Source organism: Oryctolagus cuniculus, chromosome 19 (genome assembly GCF_964237555.1).
Source record: "Oryctolagus cuniculus chromosome 19, mOryCun1.1, whole genome shotgun sequence".
NCBI classification, from domain to species: Eukaryota; Metazoa; Chordata; class Mammalia; order Lagomorpha; family Leporidae; genus Oryctolagus; species Oryctolagus cuniculus.
In genome coordinates, this window is record NC_091450.1 from 3,375,770 (window position 1) to 3,400,842 (window position 25,073).

The window sequence follows — 25,073 nt, forward strand, 5'->3', positions numbered from 1 at the left end:
CGGCACCCACGGGGGTCCTTGGCAGGGGGAGCAGTGGGCCCAGAGTTCCAGGTCGGGATGCTGGGGCCTCAGCTGAGATGCCCAGGGCTTCCTACTTCTGCTGCCTGGGCTCACAGCCCACAGCAGTGCTGTCCAGGCAAGGCCGTCTTCTGTCTGCTGTCTGATCCCCAATTGCCCCCCACTTCCCCACAGAGCCAATCTGACGGGTTAACTGTGAACACGCAGATTTAAGCATGTACTTTGACATCCGTGCTCTGGTTGTGGGTTCAGGCCTTGACCATGACCCAGGCCCCTGGGGAGGGACACGGGACACCTGCAACTGCCTGGCTCATGAACAAAGCCCTGGATGGGGCGGTGCCTTGGAAACATGTTGCCCTGGATGAGTTGCTTTTGTGTCTCCTCCCAGGACACAGGCAGCACCCTTCCTCCCCTGTCCAGAGGGCAGGGAGTGCTCGGACCAGGGAGGAACGGTGGGCGGGAGTGTGACTAAGAGAACTTCAAGATGCAGTTATGAAGCAAGATGCCGGAATAGGAAGGGAGCACACTCATAGTCCGGGGAGAAACAGTTTAATAAAAGTGGAGATACTGCAGGTTCAAGGAAGAGTAGGGGAAGAAACAGCAGAAGAAACTCTGCCGGAACTAGTGATTCACAGTGGACCTGCGTGGAGAGCGTGGGAGCCCACAGTTCGGGACACCAGCGGCAGAATCAACACACCAGCGCTAGAACGCGAGGTGAGCCGAACCGCAATAGCCTGAGACACCGGCAGGCAAGCGGAAAGAGGAGACTAGAGGGAACGACCCTGGGGGGAAAAGTTCACCAGGCTAACTAGAAGAGAGAGAGAGAGAGAGAAAAAAAAAGTGACCGATACAGACACGGGTTTCTCTCTCTCCACTCACCTCTCAAAGGCGAGCAAGACAAAGAGCAGGCACCATCTTGGAAATACGTCATAAGCAGGGCCACCTCAGGTCTGCACCAGCCCTGAGCCTGGCAGAAAAACCTGACTCTGGGCGGGGTGAATTAACAGGAGATTAGGACCTAGTGAATTTGTGGTGCTACTGAACTGAGACTGTGAAAAAAGAGACAGTGGGGGAGAGAACTCATGGAATTCACATGAGTACTCTCCAGAGACACTACAATTCCGTAACTTGGCAACCCAGTGGGAGACTGAAGGAGAATTTGAGCCCACTCTGAGGGCAGAACAGATTCCCTGTGTGGTCCTTGGGAAAGAGCTTCCGATCTCTGGATCCTGTGGGTATATCATTTGCCTGCTAACTACCTCCAACCTCGTTCAGCTGTGCGGAATTACTTCCCTTTTGAATCAAAAAAAGAAAAGAAGGAAGAGAGAGAGATCCCACGCCTAGCTCCATCAAAAACAGACAGTCCACTTAATCTAGAGTCATAGTATAACAAGAAAAAGCACCACAGTGAAGAAAGCAAATATCTCCAATATGCCAAATAACAAACGCAAAAACCGAGGTAATAAAAACAAGGAAGTCACTATGACGCCCTCAAATGAAAAAGACACCCCAATTCAAGATTATGAAGATGATGAGATAGAAGAAATGCAAGAAGCAGATCTCAAAAAATTGATAAGAACATTAAGAAGTTCTCAAAAACAAATTCTTGAACTACAGAAATCCTTAATGGACAAGATAGAAAATCTCTCTCACGAAAATGAAATATTAAGGAGGAATCACAATGAAATTAAACAACTAGTACAACAGGAAACTGTGATAGTGATGAGAAATCACAATGAAGTGAAGAATTCAATAGATCAAATGACAAACACATTAGAGAGCCTTAAAAACAGAATGGGTGAAGCAGAAGAGAGAATATCAGACATAGAAGACAGAGAACAAGAAAGGATACAGTCAGACCAAAGAAAAGAAGAGGAAATTAGAAATCTAAAACATATTGTCAGGAATCTTCAGGATACTATTAAAAAACCCAACATTCGGGTTCTAGGAGTTCCTGAAGGCATGGAGAGGGAAAAAGGATTAGAAGGCCTTTTTAGTGAGATATTAGCAGAGAACTTCCCAGGTTTGGAGAAGGACAGAGAAATCCTAGTACAGGAAGCTCATAGAATCCCTAATAAGCACGACCAAAAGAGATCCTCACCACGACACGTTGTAATTAAACTCTCCACAGTGAAACATAAAGAAAAGATCCTAAAATGTGCAAGAGAGAAACGTCAGATTACTCTCAGAGGATCTCCAATCAGACTCACAGCTGACTTCTCATCAGAAACCCTACAAGCAAGGAGGGAATGGTGAGATATAGGCCAGGTACTAAGACAGAAAAACTGCCAGCCCACAATATTATATCCTGCAAAGCTCTCATTTGTGAATGAAGGTGAAATAAAGACTTTTCACAGCAAACAGAAATTGAAAGAATTTGTCGCCACTCCTCCAGCCCTGCAAAAGATGCTTAAAGATGTGTTGCACACAGAAACACAGAAATATGGTCATCAATATGAAAAAGGTAAAGGAAGGAAACCTCACAGCAAAAGATCACAGGGAATTCAAAGCATATATTAGAACTTATCTTTGGCAAATGGCAGGGCAAAGTTACCACTTTTCATTAGTCACATTGAACGTGAATGGCCTGAACTGTCCAGTTAAAAGACACTGATTGGCTGACTGGGTTACGGAACAAAACCCATCTATTTGCTGCTTACAAGAAACTCATCTTTCCAACGAAGATCCATACAGACTGAAAGTGAAAGGCTGGAAAAAGATATACCATGCCAACAGAAATGAAAAAAGAGCGGGCGTAGCCATCTTATTATTGGACAACATAAACTTTACACAAAAACTGTTAGGAGAGACAAAGAGGGACACTATATAATGATTATCAATGTATATACACCTAATTACAGGGCACCGGTTTATTTAAAAGATTTGTTATGGGACTTAAAGGGAGACTTAAACCCAATACAATAGTACTGGGGGACTTCAATACTCCACTCTCAGAAATAGACAGATCAACAGGACAGAAGATCAACAAGCAGACAGCAGATGTAAACGACACTATAGCCCAAATGGATCTAACAGATATATACAGAACTTTTCATCCTACACAGAAAGCATTTACATTCTTCTCAGCAGTACATGGAACCTTCTCTAGGACTGACTACATACTAGGCCATAAAACAAGTCTCAGCAAATTCAAAAGAATTAGAATCATACCATGCAGCTTCTCAGACCATAAAGGAATGAAGCTGGAAATTAGCAACTCAGGAATCCCTAGAGCATACGAAAACACATGGAGATTGAACAATATGCTCCTGAATGAACAATGGGTCATAGAAGAAATACTACATACTACATACTACATAATACATAATACATACTACAGGGCAGTTGTTATCAAAACAGCATGGTACTGGTACAGAAACAGGTGGATAGACCAATGGAACAGAATTGAAACACCAGAAATCAATCCAAACATCTACAGTCAACTCTTATTTGATCAAGGATCCAAAACCAATCCCTGGAGTAAGGACAGTCTATTCAAGAAATGGTGCTGGGAAAACTGGACTTCCACATGCAGAATCATGAAGCAAGACCTCTACCTTTCACCTTACACAAAAATTCACTCAACATGGATTAAAGACTTAAATCTACGACCTGACACCATCAAATTACTAGAGAGCATTGGAAAAACCCTGCAAGTTATAGGTACCGGCAATGACTTCTTGGAAAACACCCCGAAAGCACAGGCAGTCAAAGCCAAAATTAACATTTGGGATTGCATCAAATTGAGAAGTTTCTGTACTGCAAAACAAACAGTCAATAAAGTGAAGAGGCAACCAACAGAATGGGAAAATATATGTGAAAACTATGCAACTGATAAAGGTTTGATAACCAGAATCTACAAAGAAATCAAGAAACTCCATAACATCAAAACAAACAACCCACTTAAGAGATGGGCCAAGGACCTCAATAGACATTTTTCAAAAGAGGAAATCCAAATGGCCAACAGACACATGAAAAAATGTTCAAGATCACTAGCAATCAGGGAAATGCAAATCAAAACCACAATGAGGTTTCACCTCACCCCAGTTAGAATGGCTCACATTCAGAAATCTACCAACAATAGATGCTGGCGAGGATGTGGGGGAAAAGGGACACTAACCCACTGTTGGTGGGAATGCAAATTGGTTAAGCCACTATGGAAGTCAGTCTGGATATTCCTCAGAAACCTGAATATAACCCTACCATTCAACCCAGCCATCCCACTCCTTGGAATTTACCCAAAGGAAATTAAATTGGCAAACAAACAAGCTGTCTGCACATTAATGTTTATTGCAGCTCAATTCACAATAGCTAAGACCTGGAACCAACCCAAATGCCCATCAACAGTAGATTGGATAAAGAAATTATGGGACATGTACTCTATAGAAGTCAAAAACAATGAAACCCGGACATTTGCAAGAAGATGGAGGAATTTCGAAAACATCATGCTGAGTGAATTTAGCCAGTCCCAACGGGACAAATATCATGTTCTCCCTGATTGGCGGCAACTAACTGAGCACCAAAGGGGAAACTTGTTGAAGTGAAATGGACACTATGAGAAACAGTGACTTGATCAGCTCTTCTCCTGACGGTTGATGTACAATATAATACTTTATCCATTTTAGTATTTTTTTGTTATAGTACCATTGGTTGAACTCTGTAATTAACACACAATTATTCTTAGGTGTTTAAATTTTAACTGAAAAGTGATCCCTGTTAGGAATTTGGAAAACATTATGCTGAGTGAAATAAGCCAATCCCAAAGGGACAAATACCATGTGTTCTCCCTGATCGGTGACAACTAACTGAGCAACAAAAAGGAAACCTGCTAAAGTGAAATGAACACTATGAGAAACGGTGACTTGGTCAGCCCTCACCCTGACTGTTGATGAGCAACATAATATGTTATCCCTCTTAGTATTTGTTTGTTTGTTTGTTCTACTTAATACTTTTGGTTGAATACTGTAATCAATACACAATTATTCTTAAGTGCTGAAACTTAACTGAAAAGTGATCGCTATTAAATATAAGAGTGGGAATAAGAGAGGGAAGAGATGTGCAATTCCGGATATGCTCAAGCTGACTTACCTCAAACGGTAGAGTTAGAAACATACCAGGGGATTCCAATTCAATCCCATCAAAGTGGCATGTACCAATGCCATCTCACTAGTCCCAATGATCAATTTCTGTTCACAATTGATCATAATGATAGGACTAAGAGCCAAAGGGAGCACATAAACAAGACTAGTGTCTGCAAATACTAGCTGATAGAATAAAAAAGGGAGAGAACAATCCAACGTGGGAAGTGAGATACACAGCAGACTCATAGAATGGCAGATGTCCTAAACAGCACTCTGGCCTCAGTATCAGCCCTTAAGGCATGCGGATCCGGCTGAAAAGCCCATGAGAGTATTTCAGGCATGGAAAGCCAAGACACTCTGGGGAAAAAAAAAAACCTAAATGAAAAATCCCAGCAAGTGAGATCCCAGTGGAAAGAACGGGTCATCAAAGGAGGTACCTTTCTCTGAAGGGAGGAGAGAACTTCCACTTTGACCATGGCCTTGTCTAAAAATGATCAGAGTCAGTGAACTCAAGGGGCTTCCATAGCCTTGGCAGCTCATGACAAGAGCCTAGTGTGACTACTGAGGCCATAAACAGAGAGTGTCAATTTGTTAAGTTAACAACAGGAGTCACTGTGCACTTACTCCTCATGTGGGATCTTTGTCATTAGTGTGCTGTACATTGAGATCTAATGCTATAACTAGTACTCAAACAGTATTTTTCACTTTATGTTTCTGTGTGGGAGCAAACTGTTGGAATCTTTACTTAATGTATGCTAAACTGATCTTCTGTATATAAAGAAAATCGAAAATGAATCTTGATGTTAATGGAAGGGGAGAGGGAGTGAGAAAGGGGAAGGTTGCGGGTAGGAGGGACATTATGGGGGGGAAGCCATTGTAATCCATAAGCTGTACTTTGGAAATTTATATTCATTAAATAAAAGTTAAAAAAAATGCAGTTATACGCAAGAGGCTGGAAATTCCAGGACATCACTCAAGCAGACCAGGCACTGCCCAGTAACCATGGGTCTTCTGTGAGGCTGTGCTCCATCTACTCCTTGCTGTGCGGCAGACTGAATGACACATGGATCCTGGACTACAGAACACCAGGCACCGAGAGGCCAGGAAGGGGTGGGTGTGGCTCCCTGATGTGGGTGGAGATCTCAGGTGGAGTAAAACCACAGTGAGGCTAGAGAAAGCTCCCAGGGCATGGAAAGAGGAGGACCTGCTGGCAGCAGTAAGAGACAGCAGAGCACAGGGTAGGCTTTGGGCAAGAGACCAAGAAGATGTCTTAGGAGCAGCTGTGAGAAGCCTGAGGGGTACCAGACCCCACCCCTAATTCTGGAGTGAAGGGGGACCAGAGGAGAAAGCCCCCACACACAAGAGGATGCCAGGCAAAGTGGGGTGAGAAGCTGGGGTGCTATCTCAGGGGTCTGAAAAGGGAACCACTGGGGAACGTTGGGATCTGGAGGGAGGGTCTGACCTGAAGAGGTGTGGTCGTTTGAGGTGACTGAATCAACAGGGCAGGAGAGGCACTCTGGGGGAGAGGGGTCACTCAGACACATTTCAGGCTGTGGGGTTGAATCCTGGGGAGCCTCAGGCAACAGTAGGGTGACTATATCCCTGGTGGTTGTGGTGGAGTGGCTGCAGCAAGTAGACATTACCCAGAGGTGGTCCCCAAGGCAGTGTGTTGGAGGCGGGGCAGGTGCACCTGTGGCTCGGCAATGCCAGGAACATGACCCAGTCCTTACCATTGCTGTGACCTGGGCACAGAGTCCACGGTCGGGGCCAAAATCCTCTCCTGCACCCCTTCTCCCAGGGACACACCTGTGTGTAATCCTCAATAAAGAAATGTATCTCCTTCCAAAGTCAGACTTTTCAAGTTTTTTTATTTGAAAGGGAGAGAGAGAGAGTTCTTCCATTCTGGGTTAACACACTGCCCCCAAAGTGCCAACAACAGCCAAGGCAGGGCCAGATCAGAACCAAGAACCTGGAACTCATGGCAGGTGGCAGGGACCCAAGTACTTGAGCCATCAGCTGCTGCCTTCCAGGGTGTGCATTAACAGGAAGTGGAATCCCAAGCAGAGGAGCTGCTACTTGAGCCCAGTTGCTCCCAATGCAGATGCAGGCGTTTCCAGTGGCGGCTCAACCTGCTGCACCTCGATCCCAAAGGCAGATGCTGAAGCTTAAGAAATAGCCCATTACTAGAGGAGGGAGTAGGGTCCCTACTTCATACGGAGTTCACAGAATCTTGTAACAGATCACCCATAAACCACCACTTTGATGCTACCTACCTTCAGTGGTAGATTAGATCCACTTTGTCAGCCACTCACCTGTTGATCCAATCACTGCCTCCTCCCCCATGCCAGCAAACCATTTTGATGTCTTTCAAAATGAGCAGTGACGTAAGCACGTGGGACCAGAACATTCTGTCCTACCCCATCATCTCAGCAACCACCCCTCTGACTGTTCCCATCACAGATGAACACTCTGGCTGTTCTAGGACTCCACACAAATGGAATCACCATGGAGCGACTCTTGGATGTAGCCACACTGGAAACCAGAAAGCTGTCCAGGTGTTTCAGAGCCTCACCCAGGGCTGGCCAACAAGCCCAGGGGCCCTCAGGCCTTTGCCGGAGGTCACAGCAAGCACGTCTGTGACCAGGATACAGGCCCCTTTCTGCTCACCCTCTGTACTGGACAACAGCAGGGATTCTTCTAGAACAGTGGTCTTCAAGCCTCAGCAGCTGGGGGAATAAGGTCCCATAGGTCCGAGCTGTGTGGCTGGCAGGAGTCAGGTGCCACAGGACCGGGGCTCATAGCTGAGCATTCCTGTCCTAGAATCCCACTGCAAGATGACTGATTGTCACTCTCTCCTTGCAGCTTCCTGCACAGGACCTGCAAGTGAGCTCCATGATCGTAGGGACCATGGGAGGGCGGGAGTCTTCACCCTAAGCGGCTTCTCTTCTCCCAGGGGTTACTGCATGGGATTTCCTTGATGTTTCAGCAAGGAATCCCATCTCATGGTGGCCAGGGGAGAAGGGGGTCTTTCTCCTTCTGCCAACTCACTGATGCATGTCTTTCGAGGGTACCTGGGCCCAGGTAACCCACTGCCAAGGGCTGGGAGCATTGGCTCTGCCATCACGTCCAGGACAGAGGCCACTTCCCCATTCTGGATGTTCAGCTTGGGGGTGAAAGAGGTATTTAAGAGTATATACCATGCTGTGCTTGCATTTTTTACATATATATATATATATAAATTTTATTTATTTATTTGAAAACATAAAGAGATCTCCCATCTGCTGGTTTGCTCCTCAAGTGACTGCAATGGCTGAGGCTGAGCTGCGCCAAAGGGGACCCAGAGACCCCATCATTCGAGCCATCAGCACCGTCCCCCAGGGTCTGAGGGCTGGGCAGGGAATTCAGACGGTCCAGCTTGGATGCGAGTATCCAACTTGGTGCCTCCACTGCTAAGCTGCCTACCCTACCACTCTTTATCATATTATTTCTATGTACATTAGGGAAGTAAAAAACCCTTGAATTCACACACTCTCTATCATGTAAGCTTTCTCTTTAAATAAATGTAAAAGAGGGACTGATCTGAAGAACCGATGCTGAAAGATGATTACCACAGGGGCTGACAGGGATGTGGCAATGTGCAGGGGGTGGGTGGGGAGTGGCAACGCTGCAGGGGGCTAAGAAGCATCACATCCGTGGCTTCCGGAAAAGGGCACCAGTTCCCATTAGGAAAATTCAGGGTTTTTTTTCCCAGAAGCTTTAAATCATGGCTCCAAGGCAAAAAATGCTATTATTTTTTATTTGTATTTTGTGACTTATTTTGCATATTACTTTCAGTATAAGAGCATGCTTATTTCCCTTAAAATACGGGAATTTGCAAATACGCTGCAATTTTTTTTTTTTGACAGGCAGAGTGGACAGTGAGAGAGAGAGACAGAGAGAAAGGTCTTCCTTTGCCGTTGGTTCACCCTCCAATGGCCGCCGTGGCCGGGCGCGCTGCAGCCGGTGCACCACGCTGATCCGATGGCAGGAGCCAGGAGCCAGGTGCTTTTCCTGGTCTCCCATGGGGTGCAGGGCCCAAGCACCTGGGCCATCCTCCACTGCACTCCCTGGCCATAGCAGAGGGCTGGCCTGGAAGAGGGGCAACCGGGACAGAATCCGGCGCCCCGACCGGGACTAGAACCCGGTGTGCCGGCGCCGCTAGGCAGAGGATTAGCCTACTGAGCCGCGGCGCCGGCCAATACGCTGCAATTTTAAAGTGTGATTTTTATAACGTTTCCAGACTAGACTTCTTTTTCGTTGAGGGATTCATTTTCAATTTTATAATAAAAGTCAGCCAGAATAGAAGATTCTGTATAAAAAAGTTACTTTAGAGAAAAATTTCCAATATCTCTTATAAATGAGTTGTGTTGTTATTAAAAAGCAACCTTATTCAATTATGTTTAATTCTTTATTTTACATTCTGCTCTGTTCTATATAGAACCAAGACAACTTATAGAGAGAAGACATATTACAAAATAAAACACTACAATTGGGAAAGCAGAAGGAAATATGCAGACTCTGTGGAGCCAAGTGGTTAACACAGCTGTGATGTAGCAGCTAAAGCTGCTGCCTGCAGTGCCAGCATTCCATATGGGACCCTTTCGTGTTCTGGCTGCTCCACTTCTGATCCAGCTCTCTGCTATGTCCTGGGAAAGCAGTAGAAGATGGCCCAAGGACCCTGCACCCACTTGGGAGACCTGGAAGAAGCTCTTGTCTTCAGATCAGCTCAGCTTCTGCTGTTGCAGCCATTTGGGGAGTGAAGCAGCAGATAGAAGACCTCTCTCTGTCTGTAACTCAACCTCTCAAATCAACAAACAAATCTTAAAATAAAGTTTCCAATTGTAGGATGAAAAGCTCTGTAGATATAAGTTAGGTCCATTTGGCATATAATGTCAATACACCTGTTGTTTCTTTGTCAATTTCCTGTCTTGTTGGTCTGTCCCTTTCTGAAAGTGAGTTGTTGGGGTCCTCCATTATTACTGTGTTGGAGTCTGTTTCTTCTTTCACATCCATTAACATTTCTTTTAGATAGCCAGATACCCTAATCCACTGTTGGTGATAATGCAAACTTGTATAGTCACTGTGGAAGACAATATGTAGATACCTCGGAAATCTGAATATAGACCTACTATATGACCCAGCCGTCCCACTCCTGTGAATTTACCCAAAGGAAATGAAATCAGCATATGAAAGAGTTATCTGTGCCCTCATGCTTACTAGAGCTCAATTCACAATAGCTAAGATATGCAGTCAATCCAGATGTCCATCAACTGATGACTGGAGAAAGAAATTATGTACACAATGGAATACTACACAGTGGCAAAAAAATGAAATACTGTCATTTGCAACAAAATGGATGCAACTGGAAAACATTTACTTACAGTCCCCAAAAGAAAATTACCATATATTTTCCCAGATCTGTGATAACAAATAGAGTACTTAAAAGGTAAAAAAAAAAAAAAAAAAAAAGTTTCCAATTTGGCCCTGAGCTCCCTAGCAGCTTAAGAAAAAAGAGCCACACAATCTTTTCTTAATTTTCATCTTCAGGAAAGGGGAAGCAGGTCAGTTTTTCTGAGAAAGCAGAGCTTTTCCTAAGACTTAGCTTTTAAAAAAAATCCTGAGTCAGGACAGACGGAGGACTACACAATGTGATGGGAAATGCCCTTGTTACTCCAAAAGCAAAGAGCACAGCTTCCCTCACAACATCAGCAGCTATTGCCCAGAGCCAGCGCAGTGGATTCAGCCACCACCTGAGACACCAGCATCCCACAGGAGAGCCGGATCAAGCCCCGGTTGCTTCCCTTCCAATCCAGCTCTGTGCTAATGTGCCTGAGAAAACAGTGGCATGTGGCCCAGGTGCTTGGGTCCCTGCACCCATGTGGGAGACCTAGATAGAGTTCAGGCTCCTGGCTTTGGTCACCTGGGGAATGAACCAGCAGATGGAAGATCTCTCTCTCTCTCTCTCTCTCTCTCTCTCTCTCTCTCTCGTTGTAACTGCCTTTCAAATAAACCCATCTTTAAAAAGTAATAACAAGTACCAACAGGCTAAGGGCAGCACTTTCAATAGCACTCATCTGAAGTCTCTACAGACTGCCCCATGCACAAGGTTGCATTTCAGTTTCTTTGTAGCCGATAGCATTTGAAGACATGAAAACACCAATCACACTCTCCCACCAGAAATTCCCAAATCTCCCAGCTTCAGACTCACATATGCATCAGCTCCCCCACCACCACCAGCAGCACCACCACCACCACCAGCAGCACCACCACCACCTCCACCACAACCACGACCACCTCCCCCTCCACCAGCACCACCTCCACCAGCACCACCATCACCTCCACCACAACCACATCTAACTCCACCAGCACCATCTCCACCAGCACCACCTGCACCTCCTCCACCACAACCACCTCCACCACCACCACCATCACCACCACCTCCTCCACCACAACCACATCTACCTCCACCAGCAACACCTCCACCACCACCACCTCCTCCACCACAACCACCTCCACCACTACCACCACCAACAGCACCACTACCACCTCCAGCACAACCACTACAACCAGCACCACCACCACTTCCTCCACCACTACCACCTCCACCACCACCACCTTCACAACCACCTCCACCACCACCACCTCCACCACAACCACATCTACCTCCACCACCACCACCACCTCCTCCACCACAACCACCTCCACCACCACCACCAGCAGCACCACCACTTCCTCCACCACAACCACATCTACCTCCACCAGCACCACCACCACCAACACCACCACCACCTCCTCCACCACAACCACCTCTACCACCACCAGCACCACCTCCACCACCACCACCTCCTCCACCACAACCACCTCCACCACTACCACCACCAGCAGCACCACTACCACCTCCACCACAACCACTACAACCAGCACCACCACCACCTCCTCTACCACTACCACCTCCACCACTACCACTAAAACCAGCACCACCACTACCTCCTCCATCACAACCACCTCTACCACAACCACCTTCACCACAACCACCTCCACCACCACTGCCTCCATCACAACTACATCTACCTCCACCAGCACCACCACAACCAACAACACCATCACCTCCTCCACCACAACCACCTCCACCACCACCACCACAACCACCTCCACTACCACCTCCACAACCACCACAACCACCACCACCAACAGCAGCAGCAACACGACCACCAGCACCACCACCACTACCTCTACCACCACCACCACTACTTCCACCACCTCCCTTCAAACATTTTAAGCTGAAGGTGTCCCAAACTGATTCCTGATGTTCTCCTGCAAAACCTGCTCCAGGGAAGGCATCATGGTGTGGCAAGCTAAGCTGCCACTGGGGATGCCCACATCCTGCATCAAGTGCCTTGTTCAAGTCCCCACTCCTCTGCTGACCAAGCTCCCTACTGATGTACATTCTGAGAGGCGGTGGCTAATGGCTCAAGTGCTTGAGTCCCTGCTTCCCATGCTGGAGACTGGCATGGACCTCCTTCCTGCCTTTGTCCTGGTTGTTGTAGACATTTAGAAAATGAACCAATAGATGAAGGATCCCTTTCACTTCTCTCTCTCTCTCCTCTCTCTCTCCATCACCCATTCCCTCTCTCTGTGTCACTCAGCCTTTCAAATAAATACATAAACCTTTTTCTTTTTAAATAGACAAATAAACACCTGCTCCATCGGTAACATCCCTACAGTGGGCAGCAAGTCCATGCTTCTATATGTTAAGGCTGTGAGCCTCTCTCATCTCCACACAGTCTTTCAGGAGGACTCCTGGCTCCATCCTCAAACACACCGAGGACCTGCTCTGATGATTTTCCACCACCTCTACAGCCACCATCCATGGCCACAACCCACGGACACAGACAGCAGACCCACTCCCTCCATCCCACCCCCACCCTTGGTGCTATCTAGCCCCAACCTAGCTGCCAGATGATCCTTTGAAAATGTCAATCTCGGCATGTCATGTTTGTGCTCACGTCCCCACCATGGCTCCCCAAATCTCTCAGAGAACACGGCAAAGTTCTCATGTGGCCACAAGGCCCTGCCACGTGCCTGTCTTCATCTCACTCTGCCCAAGCCTGCCATGCTCTGTGCCCCAGGCCCCTGAAGGGCTCGCTTGCTATCCAAACATGGATTTCTCAACAAAGCTCATCCTGATCAGCTCAAAGCTTCACTCGGGTAAGATATACTGCTCATTTTTAATTATATGTAATTATACTTTTTCATAATCTGGGGCAACATAGCAAAAGTAAATCTAAAATCTGGGGCAACACAGCAAAAGTAAATCTAAGGGCTAGTGCTGTGGTGTAGTGGGTAAAGCTGCCACCTTCAATGCCGGCATTCCATATGGCACTTGTTCGGGCCCTGGCTACTCCACTTCCGATCCAGCTCTCTGCTATGGCCTGGGAAAACAGAAGAAGATGGCCCAAGTCCTTGAGCCCCTGCACACACATGGAAGACCTGGAAGAGGCTCCTGGCTTCAGATTGGCATAGCTCCAGCCATTGTGGCCAATTGGAGAGTGCAACAGTGGATGGAAAACATCTCTCTCTCTCTCTCTCTCTCTTTCTCTCTCTGAGTAACTCTGACTTTCAAATAAATAAATAAATCTTTTAAAAAAGTAAATATATTGGCTTAATTATAAGTGATTTTATTATCTGGAATGCAGCTGAAATAAAAGGTAAAAGAAACAACTGTTGTTTTTCTAATCTAGGAAAAAGGATTTAAAAGCACATATACTGTCAATGTTAAATGAGTTATGATGCTTTTGATGGGAGAACACTGGTTTGCTTCATGTCCAACCCTCTTTTGGGGCAAGGTTGTTTGCAGAAAAGCTGGGGCATCCTGGACCTGGCTGCAATCCAGACAGTTTCTGGTCATGGGAGAAAGGGAAGCCTGATGGTCTCCCCAGGGAGTAGAGGAGTCTGTTTTCATCCCTGGAGGTAGGCCCAGGTAAAGCTTCATGCTTGAAGGGGGAGGAGGTTGTCAGAGGAGGTTGAAGAGGCATGGTGAGAAGTCAGAGGTGACACTCCCAGGAGCCCAATCAGATTTTTCTTTCTAGTGCGTGTCTCCCAGTGATTTTCCCAATAAATAAGAAAAATAAATCCTGGTGACAGATTGAACAGTAAACAGTCCTATAATTTTCACTTCAAAAAAGCTAGAAAATAGCATTTTTAGTGTTCTCATTTTTAAAAAACAAACCTTTTAGACATAATTTCAGACTTTAAAATGTTGTAAGAATAAAAGAAACCCCCATCCTTTTTTCTTCTCTCTATACTTTTTTCTAAACTGGTTAAGAGTAATTTGCAGGGACCAGCCTTAGGCATAGTGAGTAAAGCTGCTGCCTGCCACACCAGCATCCCATATGGGCATCAATTTGTGTCCCAGCTGCTCTACTCCACATCCAGCTCCCTGCTAGTAGCCTGGGAAAGCAGTGGAGGATGGCCCAAGAGCTTGGGGCCCTGACATCAATGCGGGAGACCAGGATGAAGCTCCAGGCTCCTGGCTTTGGTTTAGTCCAGCCTTGGTTATTGTGGCCATTTGGGGAGTGAACCAACAGATGGAAGAATCTCTCTGTCTCCTCCTCTCTCCCTGTAACTCTGACTTTCAAATAAATAAGTAAATCGAATATAAAAAAGAGAGTAGTTTGCATACATGATGCCCTTAAACACCAGGAACACTTGGTGTATATTTCCTAAAAACAAGGAATTCTATTATGATAGTTCAATGGTCAAAATCAGGAAGTTAACTTCAATAAGGTACTGTTTTCTAAACTCAATTCCTGATAGGATTTCATCAATTAAAAATGTCCTGAAACAAAGAAAATCTAAGGTCCTGAGCTCCATTTGGTTGTCTCCTTTAATTCACAACAGCTCCCAAGCCTTTCTATCTCATGACACTGACATTTTGAACTGCAACAGGCTATTTTACAATCTGGGATCTCCTCCTGACTAGATTCACAGTACACACTCATACAGAAACAGAAAGGCACAGACTGCTGGTAAGTCCCATGAGTTGGCAATGTTAACTTCGATAATTTAGCTAATTTCCATTGGAGAGTTATTATTTTATCCTATAATGTGTATCTGGGGAGGTATTTTGAACCTGTGTAAATATTTTGTTCACCTCCATACTTTTACCCCCTAGTTTTTGTACTCACTGGTAATTCTTGCCTGATGCTGTTTCTCTAATTCCATTATTCTTTATACATTATTGGTTGGCTTTCTGCTGTTTCTCTTCTTGTTAATTTATATTGGCTTGGGTTTATGATTATTTCATCCAGTGAGTTATAATCCTGTATTATGAGCAGGTATTTTAACACTGATTGCTCTAGAGTCACCCAGGAGAAGCATCATCAAACTGACTTCTGTGTCCTTTTGACACATCCTATCATTCTCTCAGCAGTTTACGTTTTAAGACAGAAAGGTGTTCTTTCAAGGTTCATCTTGCACTTTGTCTCAAGTCTGCAATCAGCCATTCCTCCAAGGATCTTTGGTTCCTCTCAATGAAAAAATAATTGCATTTAGAAATCAAGATCCGAGTGCTAACATTCAATGTTACTGGAGTGCCCCTGCTTCTATGTTATTTTAGCAGTTGTATCTGGAGAATAAAGGTATGTGTGTATATAAACACACACATATAATGATGGATACATGACCAATGAATGCACAGAATACACACCCATGTGCATTCCTAACTTCATATCCATTTCTATATGAATATAGATGTATACCTATATATGTATATATATTTTATATGTATACATGAGTTCATATCAATGCCTCTAATTCTAATTCAACATGGCAAGCAAGAGTCATTCTACACTCTCTTCTCATATTTCTTTGTCCATGAGATACTTGGCTCGCATTATTCACACTGATTTACTTACTTGCTTAATCATATGATGTAAACAAAATGATTTTGGTGTTACTACTATAAGCCTGTACACAAAAGGAGCCTAAAGATCAGAGTTCAGTTTTTAGAGTTGTTCTACTATTAGCCTGAGGGTATACAGTCTAAAGGCTTAGATTCAAATGGTATTTGCATTAATTCCTTTTTCATTTGGCCTCCTTCAATGTGGTTTAGTCAATTATTGAAATACAGTTTGATTGTTTTTTCTGTTTGTATTCAATTTTAGGTTCTCTTCCTATCATTGTAATTCCTTACTGTATATGAAGAATTATCATTGCTTCAGAAATCAGAACTATACAAAAAGGTATATTTGGTGAAGTATTACTCCTTCTACCTGCCTTCCCATTCCTTCTATCTTATCTACCCTACTCCTATACAAACCCTGAAGGTAACCAGTATCATTGGACTCAGGATTATCCTTCTGTAGTCTTTTGTTTTTTGCATATAATTTTATTTCACCCTTCTTTACACAAAAAGTAGCACATAACAGACATTCTTTGTGCATTTTGCTTTTTTTCATTTAACAATTTATCCTGGAAATCCCTTCACATCAGTTTATATATAATTTTCTCATTACTATTTTAGAGCTACATGGTGATTTATTGTATTCAATCATTTATTTAGGCTATTGACAGATGTTTTGGCTGCTTTCCACTCTTTTTGCTATGACAAACAATGCTGTGGTGAATGATCATGCTTGTCTAATATGCTGTAACTCTGTACACATCTAATTGCAGCAACATGGTGTTTGGTGAAGCAGTGCATGAATCTGTAATTTCAATCCATGTTGTCAAACTGACATCTATATGGGCTGTATCAACATACATTCTGCAGCATTTCTCTATTTCTATGTAACAAACTCCCCCTCAAATTTAATGGCTCAAAATAAGAATACTCATTTATTTTGTTCACAAAATCCATTAATGTGGGCAGCACTCAGTGGAAATAGTCCATCTTTGTTCCATGTGGTTCCTGATGGAGTGGCTCAATTTGGGGCTGGATTCGTTTTTCAAGATGGCTCACTCACAAGACTTGCAAACTGGTGCTTGTGGTCAGTCTCATGCTCAGCCAAGGGTCCTCAGTTTCTGTCCAGATGGACCTCTCCATAGGCAGTGTGGGCTTCCTCGTGGTGTGCTGGCTGGATCCCAAGAGCAAGCATCCCTAGAGAATCACCTTTTATGACCTGGCTTTGGAAGTCACACAGTTTCACTTCCTCCATAGTCAACAGGCATCCTCAGACCCAAGGGGAAGGGGCACAGATCCTTGCCTCCTGATGGGAAGTGTATTTAAACCACATTTAACCCATGTTGTGGGAGAAGCCCGTGGGATGGGGGAAACTGTTTCTGTTTTGGGAAAATACAATCTGCCACAGCTGACCCTTTGGCCCAAAAAAGTCACAACCCTCTCACACACAAAGCACACCCATCTTCTTCCCTGAGACTCCCAAATTTTGTCCCTTATTACATCAGCCATTAAGTCAAGATCTTGTCATCTCAGTCAGGTTCACATGCAGATGAAGATCTTGGAGTTCAGTTCTTTGGGTGTGCTTCCTTGAATTCTCATTCATATTCTCTCTCTCTCTCTCTCTCTCTCTCTCTCTCTCTCTCTCTCTCTCTCTCTTGTCCTGTGGATTAAACAGTTATTTGGCCCCACCTCCCTCCCTTAACCAACATACAATGTGGGAAAGGCCTAGGAATAACCACTAGATAATCTTGTTTGAGTCAGCAGAGGCTGCAGCAATTGTGAAAAGTAGCTGAGCTGAGCACCAGTTGCCAGGTTGTTAATTAGGGTTTAGTTCTATTCTCTGAGAGTTGTTCTCTGTCATTCTTGGTTCCACCCTCTGTGCTTTAGTTCTGCCCTGAGTCATGGTCCTCCCACCATTAAAAGTAGCCTGTGCTTGAGGCTGTGTAGTTTTCACAGACTGCTTTCTGCCCATTGAAGTTTGATGGTTCAAAAGCACTCTCCATTCCTTACAATGGAAGCTGATAAAATGTAACTGTGTACCAATTCATAATAAAGATCACACCCACAAATCTCTCTGAGACAAGTCAGTCTCTCCTTTGTATTTCCTGTGACTCAGGGCATGCCACCTTCACCATCCTCAGAAGCCTCGTGTTTCACACAGTGGGTTGGCCTATGAGGCACAGCCCTGGATCTTTCTCAAGTTGTCACAAAGGGTTTGAGTTTTGCTGTGAAGCCCTTTCTGAAATTGATTGTTGTCTGCTGCTTGGGTTAGTATGAGACATTCAGTAATTCCTGGATTTTTTATATTTATCAGGTCTTTATTTAGCTTCTCTTTTTCCTCTCACATTTCATTTTGGTCAGCCAGAAGCTCTCAGTTGGTAATTCCAGTCTTACACCTGAAAAGTCTGCTTAGCTAGATCAAGTTCATTAAGCACACCCCCTATTTTCTGTTACTGAAGAGGACAATGTCACCCAGCATTTCTTCTTTAAGGGTCCTCTTTCCTCCAGCATCTAATACTATTGTCCTTACCATCCCTAAAGCTCTTGACAAAGACCCTTTAGATTTCCACCTTGTCTCCATGAGGCCCTTTATAATTTCAGTATCAATCTTTTCCCTTCTAACTTCTTCCCACTGCTCAGTTTCTACAGCCCATGCTATATGGCTTAGGTTCTTGTATTGGCAGCAACCACCATTTATTTTGTTAAAATAATCTGCCATTTGGGCAGGACTTAGTGGGCAGTTGGCCTCCGGTCTAGGTAGCATGAGCAGGAAAGGCCTGCCTGAGGAATGGCCACGATGGCTCACTCACAGGGCTGGCAAGGACTCTGCTGGGGCTCTGGGCCTTGGCTCCTCGCCATGTGGGCTTCTCCATGGGCTGTCTGGGTTTCTTCAAGGCAAAGTGGCTGAGTTTAGAGCAAGCATCCCCAAGAGAATGAAGACTTCTCCCTGTCTTTTATGATCTGTCTTTAGAGTCATATGGCTTGGCTTCCACCACAGTTACAGGATTGACTGTACTCAACAGGGTACACAGACTTCCATGACCACAATGGAGGAGTCTAAGTCACACTGTAAACAAAGCCTTTGGGGTGGCTGATATCTTGGTCATTTTTTCTGAATGTGCCATCAGCCACCCACTCACAATAGCAGCAAGAGAGTACCTGTTTTCTCACAGCTCTGCTGAGATAGTATGTTACTGAGCTTGTAGAAAATATCAAGCTTGTGGGCAATAACAAATTCGGTGATAAAACATCAAGCTTTTTCTACTTTTTTTAGAAAATTGATTTGAGACAAATCAATTTTAAAACAAAAGCGAGTGAGCTCCCACCCACTGGCCTACTCCTCAAATGCCCCCACAGGGCTGGGGCTGGAGCTGGGCTGGGCTGGGCTGAAGTCAGGAACTGGGGACTCAGTCCAGGTCCTCCCCATGAGTGGCAGGAGTTTAAGCACCTGAACCATCACCACTGACTCCCAGGGTTTACACCAGTAGGAAACTGGAGCCAAGAACTGAACCCAGGTACTCCAATTATGGGATGCAGGTGTCCTAACTGGTATCTTAACTGCCAGGCAAAACACCTGCCCACTCTAGTTTTAATGTAAATTTTTTCTTGTTGGGGCTAGCACTGTGGCACAGTGGGTTAAAGCCCTGCCTTGAAGCACTGGCATTCCATATGGGCACCAGTTCTAATCCCTGCTGCTCCTCTTCCTATCCAGCTCTCTGCTATGGCCTGGGAAAGCAGTAGAAGATGGCCCAAGTCTTTGGGCCCCCTGCACCCATGTGGGAGACCCGAAAGAAGCCTCTAGCTCCTGGCTTCAGATTGGCACAGCTCCAGCCATTGCAGCCATCTGGGGAGTGAACCAATAGATGGAAGATTCTTTTTCTCTGCCTCTCCTCTCTCTGTGTAACTCTTACTTTCAAATATATGAAATAAATTTTTAAAATTTTTTCTTCTTGTTATGAGTATAGATGTACATTTTCATGTGTTTAAGATCTACATGAATCTTCTTTCCTGTTAATTGTCTTTATAAGTTGTTTGTATATATTTGTTAAAAGATTTATTTATTTGAAAGGCAGAGTTACAGAGATGGAGGGGGGAGAGAGAGAGAGAGCGAGAAATCAATCTTCCATCCATTGATTCACTCTCAAAATGTCCACAACAGCCAGAGCTCAGTCAGAAGCCAGGAGCCAGGAGTTTCTTCTGGGTCTCCCATTTGGGTGCAGGGGCCCAAGTACTTGGGCCATCTTCCAATGCTTTCCCAGGCTCATTACAGGGAGCTGGATCAGAAGTGGAGCAGCCGAGACTTGTACTGGAACCCATATGGGATGCCCTAAAAGAGCTCAGTCTTTTTTTTTTTTCTTAAGATTTCATTTATTTGAGAGGTAGAATTACAGACTGAGAGGAAAAGACAGAAATGTCTTCCATCTGCTGATTCACTCCCCAAACGGCTGCAATGACCACAGCTGGGCTGATGGAAGACAGGAGCCAGGAGTTTCTCCCACACAGGTTCTGGGTCCCAAGCACTTGGGGCATTTTCTACTGCTTTCCCAGGCCACAGCAGATGGGAAATGGAGCAGCCAGGACTAGAATCTGTGCCATATGGGATGCCAGCACTGCAGGTGTCAGCTTTACCGGTTGTGCCATGGGTCAGCCCCAAATCTTTCTAATATGTAAAACACTTCCCTAAATCAGTGAGAGGTTAGGAATCCAGTAGAAAAGTATACAAACAAGGACCAGTGCTGTGGCATACTGGGTTAAGCCACCACCTGCAGTGCCAGCATCCCATGTGAGCACTGGTTCAAGTCCCGGCTGTTCCACTTCCCATCCAGCTCCCTGCTAATGAGCCTGGGAAAGTATCAGAAGATGGCCCAAGTACTTGGGATGAGAAGTTCTCTCTGCCTCTCCTCTCTCTGTGTAACTCTGACTTTCAAATAAATAAATCTTTAAAAAAAGAGTAAAACTCAAACTTTTATTCATGGCCACAAGGCCTCGGGATTTAGCTCCTGCTCATTTCTCTCAGCTCACCTTACCTCACTCTCTCCCTTCCTGCATCCTGATCACAGTGGCCTTTTTTTCATTTTCTCAAATATCCATGGCTGTTGCAAATAGTATTTAGCACATGCTGAAAATGCCACTGCACCCAAGTAGGAGACCTGGATGAAGCTTGTGGCACCTTAAATTCTCCCAAAGGTTTTCCACTGCACTTAAGAGTAAAACTCAGCAGTATAGGATGGCCCAAGGCCTTGGACACCTGCACCCGCGTGGGAGACCTGAAGAAGCTCCTGGCTCCTGGCTTCAAGTCGGTGCAGCTCCAGCAGTTGCAGCCAACTGGGGAGTGAACCATCAATGGAAGACCTCTCTCTCCGCCTCTCCTCTCTTTGTGTAACTCTGACTTTCAAATAAATAAATAAATCTTTTAAAAAAAGAGTAAAACTCAAACTTTTATTCATGGCCACAAGGCCTCAGGATTTAGCTCCTGCTCACTTCTCTCAGCTCACCTTACCTCACTCTCTCCCTTCCTGCACCCTGATCATGGTGGCCTTTTTTCATTTTCTCAGTACCCATGGCTGTTGTATATAGTATTTAGCACATGCCGAAAATGCTCTTTTCTACTTATATTGCCTTCATATCTCACTTTACATTTTGTTTCCGCTGAGTTTTGACAATTCCTTTAAGAAGCATTATTAGCACCTTCTTCTCCTTCTCTCTTTTTAAAGATTTATTTATTTTACTTGAAAGGTGGAGTTACAGAGAGGAAGAGACAAAGGCAGAGAGGAGAAGTCTTCCATTCGCTGGTTCACTCTGCAAATGGTTGCAACAGCCAGAGCTGGACTAATCCAAAGCTAGGAGCCAGGAGTTTCCTCCAGGTCTTCTATGTGGGTGCAAGGGCCCAAACACCTAGGCCATCTTCCACTGCTTTCCCAGGCACATTAGCAGGGAGCTGCATCAGAAGTGGAGCAGCAGGGACTTGAACTGGCACCCATATGGGATGCTGGTGCTGCAGATGGAGGCTTAACCTGCTACGCCACAGTGCCAGCCCCAGCACATTATTCTTACTTTGTGTGAAAAACAACTAATCTTATGGGGCTGATATTGTGGTGTACGTAGTGTGTTAAGCCGCTACCTGTGATGCTGCCACTCCATATCGGCACAGGTTCATGTCCTGGAAGCTCCACTTCCGATCCAGGTCCCTGCTAATGGCATGGAAATGCAGAGGAAGGTGGTTGAAGTACTCCAGACCTTGACACCCACTTGGGATACTTGGATGGAGTTCCAGGCCCACTCAGGGCAGTGAACCAGTGGTTGAAAGACCTCTCTCTCTGTCTCTCCCTCTCTCTAACTCTGCCTTTAAAATAAAACACTTTAAGGGAAAGAAACATCTAATTTTCAGTTTATTAGAATATTTTCAAATGTCTGTCAGTGAGTTCCTTAGGGTTTAGGACCATGTATGTTTTACTCACTGATGTATATCTGAAGAACAGTAAGTTGAAGCAATTGACACTGGCATATTTTTTGTTAAGCTAAACAGCTATTTAAAGTAGAGATTCATAAATAAAGGGGAGAGTGATCCAACATGGGAAGTGAGATACTCAGCAGACTCATAGAATGGCGGATGTCCTAAATAGCACTCTGGCCTCAGAATCAGCCCTAAAGGCACTCGGATCTGGCTGAAAAGCCCATGAGAGTATTTCAGGCATGGAAAGCCAAGTCACTCTGGCAAAAAGATCTCTGTGAGTGAGATCCCAGTGGAAAGAACAGGTCTTCAAAGAGGGAGGTGCCTTTCTCTGAAGGGAGGAGAGAACCTCCACTTTGACTATGACCTTGTCTAAACAAGATAAGAGTCGGAGAACTCAAGGGGCTTCCATAGCCTTGGAAACTCATGACTGGTGCATAGGGAGATTACTGATGCCATAAACAGGAGTGTCAATTGGTAAAGTCAACAACAGGAGTCACTGTGCACTTACTCCTCATGTAGGATCTCTGTCCTTAATGTGCTGTACACTGAGGCTTAATGCTATAACGAGTACTCAAACAGTATATTTCACTTTGTGTTTCTATGGGGGTGCAAACTGTTGAAATCTTTACTTAATGTACACTAAACTGATCTTCTGTTAAAAAAAAAAAAAAAAGAAACTATCAATTCCCAACTTGACTCTCACTAGGATTAAACATGACAATAGGTCTGATCTGATTTCATCATCATTTAAAAAAAAATCATCTATTATTTTTCACTTTATGTTTCTGTGTGGGAACAAACTGTTGAAATCCTTACTTAAGGTATAATAAGCTGATCTTCTTTATACTAAGATAATCGAAAATGAATCTTGATGTGAATGGAAGGGGAGAGGGAGTGGGAAAGGGGAGGGTGGTGGGTGGGAGGGACGGTATGGGGGGGAAAGCCATTGTAACCCATGAGACGTACTTTGGAAATTTATATTCATTAAATAAAAGATAAAAAAAAAATAATAAAGTAGAGATTCATAAAAGATATCTGAAATTTCAATTTAAAACATAAATGTATATTCATTCTCTCATCTTCTGAAAAAAAACTGACTTTTCTGTGAGAGTGGCTTTAATGACTGGTCATCCCCATAATGTGTGTTTGCTTTGTTAAAGTAGAATGAGCAAATGACTCTGAAATAAAAAATGCATAGCCATGCCAGCGCCATGGCTCACTTGGCTAATCCTCCGCCTGCAGCCCCGGCATCCCATATGGGCACCGGGTTCTAGCCCCGGTAGCTCCTCTTCCAGTCCAGCTCTCTGCTGTGGCCCGGGAGGGCAGTGGAGGATGGCCCAAGTGCTTGGGCCCTGCACCCGCATGAGAGACTGGGAAGAAGCACCTGGCTCCTAGCTTCAGATCGCACAGTACTGGCTATAGTGGCCATTTGGGGAGTGAACCAATGGAAAGAAGACCTTTCTCTCTGTCTCTCTCACTGTCTATAACTCTACCTGTTAAATAAATAAAAAAATGCATAGAATCCTCTGAGAGTTTTTATGTCTTCAGTTTACAATTTTGCTCACATTTTTTTTTTGATAGCATTTTTTTGGAAAGTGACTGGAATTATTTTACTGAGTCTTTCCAAAGCATTCAATTGGCTTTCTTAGCAACAACTGCTTATCACATCCATATCCTATCAATTTAGATAATACTTACTCAAATTACAGAATTATAACAATAGGCTTACAAAGGTTTCCGAAGAAATGCAATAGTGTGTTGACAGACAATAGCGTGTGGCAGCAAATATCATCAAGCATATTTAATAATCCCATTAGCTCCGAATACTCACAGTGAATGGGGCATCATTTGCTCACTGGACATACAGAGAGAACAGCAAGTGTTTAAATTCTGGCCAGCTATGTAAGTGAAGGGTGACTAAAAGACAGTCACAACATTTAGCACAGCAGTTCATGAAAATGAGTCTGGTGAAAGTGCTGGAAGTAGAAAAGACCTAGAGTCTCTTGGTTCTGGATTTTGAGACTTGAAAAATGAAAAGTGCCTACATTCTGAGAACAATGATAGCAGTGTAGAGAGGAAAACACAACTCACCTGGGATCTGGCCAGCTGCAATCCCTTATTCATTTCTTTCTCTTCCACAGTCACCTCTTGGGAAAGCGCAGCATTCTGAGAAGGCATACCTACGAAACAGAGAAAAGTGGTATCTTGTTCATACATGAAATGAAGGCTAAATTTAAATCTTAGAGCTTCTGCCTTATGTTGCTATGGTGGATGGCTTATATGAGCTTCAAGCTGCATGACCTAGCTGTTGCACCCCTGTTACTCTGGGGAAGGAATTCAGTGGACAACCTTCTCTCAGCTGTGATACAACTCCACTTGGGCATATGGGCAGCTCAGTACTTTTCAGCCCTGACTTTCCCAGGGAAATTAGAAGATGCCTCTACTCCCAGGTATTTGGATTGAACTGGTCTGCAGAGGGCCAGGACAATGTTTTATATTCTAAAGTCTCCGAGTGATTCTAAACATAAATGTGCACTGCTGAGGTGAAATGGTACATAGAACATGTGTTGAGGGTCTC

General features: G+C 44.6%; 1 protein-coding gene across 6 annotated transcripts in view; it reads right to left on the minus strand.

The window, feature by feature from the left end:
- LOC127488697 (nuclear factor 1 C-type-like) overlaps positions 1 to 25,073 on the minus strand; it is a 186,526-nt gene that overhangs the window by 113,322 nt on the left and 48,131 nt on the right. For 5 of the 6 annotated variants that reach the window (XR_011384414.1, XR_011384413.1, XR_011384416.1 and 2 more), the window contains one exon: positions 13,071 to 24,675. The gene's annotated coding sequence lies outside the window, so the exon portion shown is untranslated. Of the gene's footprint in view, positions 1 to 13,070; positions 24,676 to 25,073 lie in introns of those variants that run through there. The other variant, XR_011384415.1, reaches the window with a different exon arrangement.